At 58.3% G+C, this 8,159-nt stretch overlaps 1 protein-coding gene across 1 annotated transcript in view; it reads left to right on the top strand.

The window, feature by feature from the left end:
• The first annotated feature begins 388 nt into the window (after nt 1–388).
• Nucleotides 389–8,159, top strand: part of TP53I11 (tumor protein p53 inducible protein 11) — a 16,515-nt gene continuing 8,744 nt past the window's right edge. Inside the window, exon 1 of the mRNA XM_012001360.1 lies at nt 389–568. The gene's annotated coding sequence lies outside the window, so the exon portion shown is untranslated. The remainder of the gene's footprint in view (nt 569–8,159) is intronic.

The following is an 8,159-nucleotide window of genomic DNA, read 5'->3' as shown; positions in this document are numbered from 1 at the left end:
CTAGCCAGGCGCCCCGGGACATCTCGGCACCCGATGAGTCCGCTGGGACCCCAGGGGGTCGCCTCCCCGACTCCCCAAGGCGCCGTCTCGCAGCCCTTTCCGTCTCTCCTGCGCGCTCTCCCCTTGCCGCCCCTCCCTCTGACTCGGTTTCCCCTCTCCCCCGGCTCCGCGGTCGCCCTCCTCCTGGACTGCTTATTTCGTCCTCGGCCTCTGCCTCTCGGGCTCGAGCTTTCTGCTTCGGTGCAGGAGAGAAACCGAGCGAAAGCAGTTTCTGTCTCCCTACGGTCTGACTCGGTCCCCGCGCTCGGTTCTCTGTCCCCTCCCCCTCCCGCCATTGTTCCCGGCCGGAGGAGTGCGCGGCGCAAACTTGCGAGTTCCCCCCGTTTTTGCCCCCGCAGGGCCGCGGACGGAGGTGGTGGCGGAGTTCCCGCTGCCCACAGGTCTGGCCTGACCTTCTGGGGCGGGGGCCTGGGGGCAGGGGCCCTGGGCCGGAGGACCTGGGGCCGCCTAACGACTCGGAGCTCCCCGCCGGGGGACACCGGCGCTCGGCCCGGGTCTCAGAAAGTGGGTGAGTGTCTGGAGCGGGGACATGAGGGACAGATTGGAGGGGGAGGGGCGAGGCTGGGAGAGTCCCCAGTCCCCAGGCTGGAAAGGGGCGGGCAGAAACCCAGGCCGCGCCTGAGCCCAGTTAGGGGGTGGGTAGGGGACGCACAGGTGGAGACGCCCCCCACCCTCCCCCAAGTCGCGCGATCTGCAGGAAGGGGGCAGTGTGGGGCTACTGGCCGGACGCTGGGTGGGCTAGGGCCCCTGCCGTGGGCAGAGCACTCGCACCTACCCGGTGGAGGCGGTGTGGAGGAAAGGCCAGAACGCCGCGCCCACCCCGGCGCGCCCTACTGGGCGGGGCGGGGCGGGGCGCTCGCCTTGGGTCCCCTCGCTCTGAGCTCCTTCGCCCTGACCCAGTCGCGGGCTTCCGCCTCCTCCTGGAGCTCGGGGGCAGTGGGTTTCTCCTCCGGAGCGATGGAGGCTGGGGCAGGAGTAGCGCAGAGGCCAAGAACCCCGAGGCTCCTCCAAAGCCCAGAGCGGCTGGCCAAGGCCCCCTCACCACCCTACTATCCCTCACTTCCTGGTTGGTTTCTTTCAAACAAACTTCTTGACGGGGCAGGCCTGCGAGGAGAAGTCACCGGGGCTGCCCACCCCAACTATGTGGTCCCTTGAACCTCCATCCCCGATGGCCTGTGGAGAGGGGACCAGGACCTGCGGCCGGCAGATCCCAGGGACGCGGGGGTCGTTTTGTTGCAGAGCCAGGAGGGGGCACTGTCCGCCCTTTAGCCTCAATCCCAGACTTCAAGAAAGGAGAGAAAAGATTTTTCTTGTTGGGTTGTTAGGAAATAAGACTATTCTCTAGGCTTCTGTTGTCCCATCTGTAAAATGGGTCGTCTTGTTCCTGAGGCCCCCTCTGTTCCACGATCCCAGGAGGCCTCTGCCCTGGCCGCTTCTTTCCCAGTTACACGTCGTCAACTTCCTCCGTGCTTCCAAATTTGGAGTGGAGGACTAAGGCCCAAAGCCCCTTCACCCATGTCCAGCTGTCATGACCTGCCGGTTCTAGGACTGCGACCTGTTTTCTGCACAGCTCTGCCTCCAGGCCCCCTGTGCCTTCTCCAGCTCACACCCAGCCTCCCAAGTTCTTCAGATAGCCCCACCTCTGTGGGAAGAAGGGCCTGCCCCTCTAGGGGTATGGCGGAGGAGTGGGCTGGAGTTAACAGGAATGTCCCATAGTGACACAGTTTGGGGCTGTCCTTTACTTTTGCTTATCGAACAAAATGTTTGTGAGCATTACACCAAAAATGGCATATGGAGAAAAGTGCCAGGGACAGTTTCAGGCACTGGGGAGATAGCTGTGGACAAAATAAAAATTTTTGTCCTCATGGAGCTAATGCTTAAAAGCAGGGGGCAGGAAGAGGCAATTAGCTAACAAAAAACAATAAGCAAATTATATAGTGTACTGAGAGGTGAAGGGGAAAAGTTGTGTTGGGGGTACTGAGGCCAGGGACTGGGTTGTCATTTTAAACAGGGTGTCAGGGAGGCCTCCCTGAGGAGGTAACTTTTGAGCTAAAGCCTTGAGGGAGATGAGGGAGTGAGCTGTGTAGACAGCTAGAGGACAGCCCGTGCAAAGGCCCTGAGGCTGGAATGTGTGTGCCCTGCAGCTGCAGGGGAGTGAGGGGCTGAGGAAGAGATAGGAGGCAAGGCTGACTGAGAAGGGATGAATTCCTCCCATTTCACAGGTGAGGGAAGTGAGGCTCAGAGACAGTATATCAGTCACCCCAGGACACACACAGGCCAGGAGTGGCAGCTGCAGGGCGGGGTGCCTGATGTTCTGACTCCTGGCCCATGATACCTCCCCGGCACCCTGTGTCTCACTGTTTATCCTGCTACACTGGTGGGACCCCTCCCAGGGCCAGCGCAGCATCATCCTCCTGCCCCAAAGTGACCCTTGCTCTCTCTCATCCCACTTCCTTCTTATGACCACTCCCTTCTGAGCACCCCACTCTGACCCGGCACATGATCCCTAGAAGGGGACCTGCTGTGAGGCAGATTTGGTCAAGGGGGCAACTGAGGCAAGGAATAGAATCTTCTAATCTAAAAATAATGAGCAGCATTATTATTGAACATTAACTACAAAACAGGCGCTGTTCTGGATATTTTTGTGCATCTTCTCACTGGTGAGAGGTTGGTGTCATTATTACACCCATTTAACAGATGAAGAAACTGAGGCACAGGGAGGCAGAGTCACTGGCCCAAGGGCATACAGCTCATAAGTGGTAGAGCCAGGATGAAGCACAAGTCTTTTAAGTCATGAGCTAGTCCTTTAACCACTAAGTCAGCACCCCAGGATTGGGGAGACACTCAGTCCTGGACTGTGGTTGTGGCCCATCTTATCCTGGGAAAAGGGCAGGGACCCTTCCACCTGCCTCCCCCAGCCTACAGAGAAGACAGATCACCACTTGCTTTTGAAGAAATGGGCTCAACCTAGTGGAGGATCCCTTTGAGGAAGCTCCTCTCCTTTCCTCTCCCACCCTCTTCTCCTCCCCTCTAAGTTCCTGAACAGCCATGGGGCGGGGGAGGGGCATGGGGAGAGTTGGGGCCAGGAGGAGAGGTAGGTGCCTGCTGCATTCTCACCAGACCCCTAGCCCCATAGGATCTGGAAGTCAGGCTGTCCTGATGACGACACTAGCTGCCCTAAGGGCCCTGACATGGTCACTGGGCCAAGGGACAGGCGGGCCTATTCTCTGAGTGAAAAGGACAGGAATTCTTTGTGTTCTGCCCATGTGAATGACCGTTGAGACAGGAAGAACCTCCCAGTGATTTCTGAGCGGTGATGGAGGCCATCAGAGGGCCTGATCCCCTTGCCCACAGCAGTAGCTTCAGACCCTTCAGGGGAGGACCCCAGGGATGCCTCCTTCTTGCCACCTGCTCTGCCCTGACCTCTCGCCCTCTTCGGCACAGTAGGGAATGTTCCTATTTGTCCCTAAAGCTTTGGAAATGTTTCTGATGAAAGGTTGGGCTTTCCTCTGCCTTTCTGGAAACTGGGCCCCTTCAGACAGAAAGAGTAGGAAGACAGGACCTGTGTGCCGGTCCAGGCTGAGGGGTGGCGGGACTTGGGGGTGGGGCAGCTTGAGCTGGGGCCCAGCAGGGGCCTGGAGTGTGGCTGCTGTGAGGCAGGGCTGGGAGGGACCCTAGAGACCACAGTCTCATTTTCTTAGACAAAGAAACTGAGCCCCAAAGACAGGGTGTGGCTTACCAGTGATGGCAGAATCTGCCTGTGACCTCAGTTGTCCTCTGGGCCCAGTGACTCAGGACACACTGCCACCTTCCAGCTCCAGGACAAACCCTCTACTACCAGATCCCAGGGCACATGTTCCTGGAGGTTCTTGGAAATGGGGCGTGGAACCTTTCTCAACTGCAGAGCCGTGGCATGGAGACGGGGATTGCCACTGCCACGGGACTCGCATCCTGCACCCGCCTCTCCTGGCCAGTTCCGCTCTGTCCTCACTCTTTGCAGCAGCCTGGACACTGAGCCCAGTGGTGATGCTGAGGTGATGAGGGAGACGGATGCTGCAACTCCGCCCTCCGCTGGCTCAGGATCTGCTTGAGAGACAAGACTGACTAAGGCAGCCCCGGCCTTTGGAATAATGATGCTCTCGAGGGATGGCCTGATAGCAAGCCAGCTGGAGCCAGCCGAGGCCCAGCCACCCGGTAGCCTTGCCTCGGCTTCCTCCTTAGCTGTGGGCCTCCGATGAAACCTGCAGCCCAGAGGCCGCTGCGAGGATGTCAGTAGTGCAGCCAATTTCATAAAGCCTCCTTTGTGTCCCGTGACTTCTAGATTAGCTCTCTAGCCCCCGACAGCCCTGTGACTCAGGGACCACTGCCCCGTTTACGGTGGAAGGAAGGGAGGCTCCTTCAAAGAGGAGTTTGCCCAAAGGCACGAGGCTGGTAGTGCAAAGCCAAGATCTGAACACAAGTCCCTGAGTCCCCAGGCCTCTCCAGTACAGCCCTTGACAAGTGGATTCACTGCTTGAGGGTCCTGGCGATAGATTCTGGGCTAGGGGATCTCTAGACCCCTATCCTGCCCACGGGGCCGATGGCAGCCCTGGGAGGGACCACAGCTGGAGCAGATGACGCAAGCTCTGGACCTTCTATTCCGTCCCACCCTCTAGGGAGCAAAGATTCTTTCTCCTGCCTCCCCTTCTCTCTGGCCGGTGGCCTGAGGCTCTGGCTCTCACTGCCAGCACCCCGCCCCCCAACTCTGTGTTGCCCTGTCCCAGACCCCATTTCCAGCTATTTTGTACCAAGGCGATAACAGAACAATGGGTCTCCCTGCATCCCTCCCCAAGTCCTGCTGGAGTTGCAGGGCCTTAACCTAAGGGAGGCTGGACCCCAGAGCGGAGTCCAGACGCTGGCAACTGCCAGGGACTTTCCGGGGGAGCTGCCATGGGGAAGATGGCTTAGAGCTCCGTTCTTTATATGGGCCAAGTCCACCAAACACCGCCCACGCCCACCACCGCACACATTCACACACACACCAGCTCCTCTCAGGATGTCCAGTTAAAGAACAGTCACCTTGGCTTGAATTCCAGCTCTGCCACTTACCTCAAGGGACACTTGAATAAGTCACCTGAGCCTTCATTTTCTCATCTGTAAGATGGGGGTGATAATATGGCCATTCTCATAGGGTTGTGGTGGGGATTGCAGGGGATTCATGGTCTTGAAGTACCTGCCCCGCTCCCTGCAGCCCCGGGGTAGGTGGCCCTGGGGACGGTCTTCCTTATGCGGGGTGGAGGAACAGGTGTGCCGCCTGCCCCTATCACAGAAGCTCTTGTTTGGAAAGGCAGTGGCTCCTTGGCTGAGGTGTGCAGCAGCATTGACTCCCCCTTGACTCACGGGGAGGCTTGGCCACTGATGGACGTTCCGGGCCCCTTCCCCTATCCTCCCTCATCTTCCCCACTCCCCCGGCCAGTCAGGTTTCCTAAGCCAGCCCTCACGGGCATAGTCTCCATGCTGGGGACAGCTCAGCCGTCCATCTGTTTCTATGGAAACCAGGCTTCCTGGGAAAGAGGCAGGGGGTTGGGGAAGTCCTCTAGGAACTGCAGGGGAATGATGCCTCAGTCCCATCTGATCTGCCCAGGGCAGAGCCTGGGCAGCCACCTTATTCATATTATTAGTTGCTGTCCTTTACAGAGCACACACCAGAGGCCAGGCTTCTCAGCTGCACTTTCTCATCATCACACATCACAAACCTGTGGGCTTCGTAGAAGTAATAGTGTGGTTTCACAGATGAGGACATAGAGGCTCAGAGAGGTTAAGTAACTTTCCTGAGGTCACAGAGCAATTAAGAGGAGTAGGGATTTGAGCCCAAGTTTTCCCAGTCGTTACAAATATGCCTACCACCTTCCTGTCTGTCATCCTCTCCTGACTCTTGTGCCCCCAACAAGCCCCTCTCTTCCTGGCTGGTTTAGTCTTGCAGGCTTTGCTTGTTCCCACCTGGTCCCTGGGCTCTTCCCTGGCCTCAGATTTCGCAGCAGATGGGGAGGTGGGAGGGACTGCAGGGAGTCAGATCTTGGCTGAAGAGGTCCTCTTAGCTCCTCCCAACTCATTCATTCAATCACAAATGCCTGTTGAGCTCCTCATGTGTCCAGAGTTGTCCCAGGCTCAGAGAACAAGACCCAAAGAAATCCCTGCCCTGGGGCACTCCCCTGCTGGTGATGCCACAGCTTTCTGAGGAGGTGGGGGGCAATGTCAGAGGCCTAGTGTTCTCATCCAGTCCTCTAACCTTCACTGCTGCGCAGACCTCCCTCTGCCAGGCCCTCTGCCAAGAGCATGTGCACCCCCTCTCCTGGAGTCTTCAGCACCCCATGAGTAAGCAAGTAAGGCGCTGTGGGGTGATTCCCATTGTACTGAGGACTGAGCCTGCTCGCTTAAGGCCACCTGACCAACAGAGAGTGGCCACTTTTGAACCCAGTTCTGCCTAATTGGAAAGCCCTTTCCTGCCCTGTGCCGTCAGCTTCTGTGTGGCCTGGAGCACAGCCTCCCCTCAGCCTGCCACATCTAACCTGTGGGCTTCTGAGTGTGCCGGTTGGGTTTGGCCTGACAGCTGCTTATTCCACCTGTGTTGACAAAGTGCCTACTGTGCACCCCAGCCTCACGGAGAGACACATGGAGGACCACAGTACAAGCCATACCTTCAGACTGGTTGGTCTTGGGAAGCCAAACTGCTGTGAAATGACCAGGAGTGGAGGCTCTAAGTGGCCAGTGGCTGCAGACACTGAGACCTGTGAGAGTCCAGAGGAAGATGAGGACCCCGTGTTCTGGGAGGGTCCCTGGGAAGAGCGACTGTGTGCAAAGATAGCCTCAAGGAACAAGGAGCATGGTGGAGGGACAGAGTGTCCCAGGGACCTTCCCACTTGGGTAAAGGGTCAGCAGCGAGAACCACTGTTGAAAGGTTTGCTGGCTGACCGGGAATGTGGGCGAGAGCAGCTGGCAGGGCAGAAGGGAATGGTTTGGGATCCTAGGCCTGGGCCCTGGGAGCCACGTCCTCCCTTCTTGCCAGACAGGTGATGTGGGTGGAGGGGTGGCTGTCCTTGCTTCCCCTGCCCCCAGCCGTCTGCAGCCCGGCTCCTGGGGAAACCCCCCGGGGCCCTTCAGAAGGCAGTGGGCAGAGCAGGAAGCTTCACAGCGCTGATGGCAGGCTTTTTCCACTGTGCGTAGCTGAGTGGAGAAAGGGAAGTGGAAGGAGGGCCAGACTCCTCCCTGGGCAGGGCACTTTCCCCATAGGTGCCCACGTGCACTCCTTCTTTCTCTCTCCACCAGCACTTCTGCGAGCTGAGCGTTCTCACTACCCCCATTTCACAAGAGAGGAAACTGAGGCTAGGAGAGCCGCGGCGACTTGCCCAAAGCCGTGCAGCTGGCAAGAGGGCAGAACCAACACTCAAACCCAGGTCCCCCGCCCCCAAAGCCAGGGTTTGGCCATAGTGCCCCGTGGAGTCCTCTGTCCTTACTTAGGTTAAAATGGTGCCAGGCCTGAAATAAACACCTGGAGTGGCCCTGAAGGGGAGGAAAGGTCAAGGGAAGACCTGAAGGGTGTGCGTGGCGTGCTTCGCGGGTGGGGCAGGTGTGGGGCTGCTGGGTGGATCTGATCATCGCAGGGCCCAGTCCTGGGGGTGAAGCAGGGGCGGAGTGCAGTTCTCAGAGCAGTTATTTGTGCTGGAAGGTGGGTGCGGGGCCCTCCTCCCTGGAGGTCAAGATTCCATTTTCTCTGGGGGGTCACAGGGGTCCTTTGTGAGTGGTGACCTCCCTGCTAGGGTGGGGTTGGGAGGTGGGCACAGCGTTTCTCACCAGCCCAGAGGTCTGATGGCAGTGCCTGTGGATGAAGATTGTCCTACCCATGAGTAATTCCGTCCAGGACACTGTAGTGTGCGCTGTACCCAGCCCCAGCAGGTGACACTGACATGACCCACAGCCTTTGATTTGCAGCAGCTGTTATTGGCTCCAGCCTGGGGTGCAGAGGGTAATGCTCTGTGTGTGTGTGGTGTGTGTGTGTCGCGTGTGTGCTACATGTGGTGTGTGGTCTGTGTGTGGTGTGTGTGGTTGTGTGTAGTGTGTAT

Source organism: Mandrillus leucophaeus, unplaced genomic scaffold, assembly GCF_000951045.1.
Source record: "Mandrillus leucophaeus isolate KB7577 unplaced genomic scaffold, Mleu.le_1.0 Scaffold66, whole genome shotgun sequence".
Taxonomy (NCBI): Eukaryota; Metazoa; Chordata; class Mammalia; order Primates; family Cercopithecidae; genus Mandrillus; species Mandrillus leucophaeus.
Note: the sequence above shows the minus strand (reverse complement) of the source record. Positions and strands in the feature narration are given on the sequence as shown.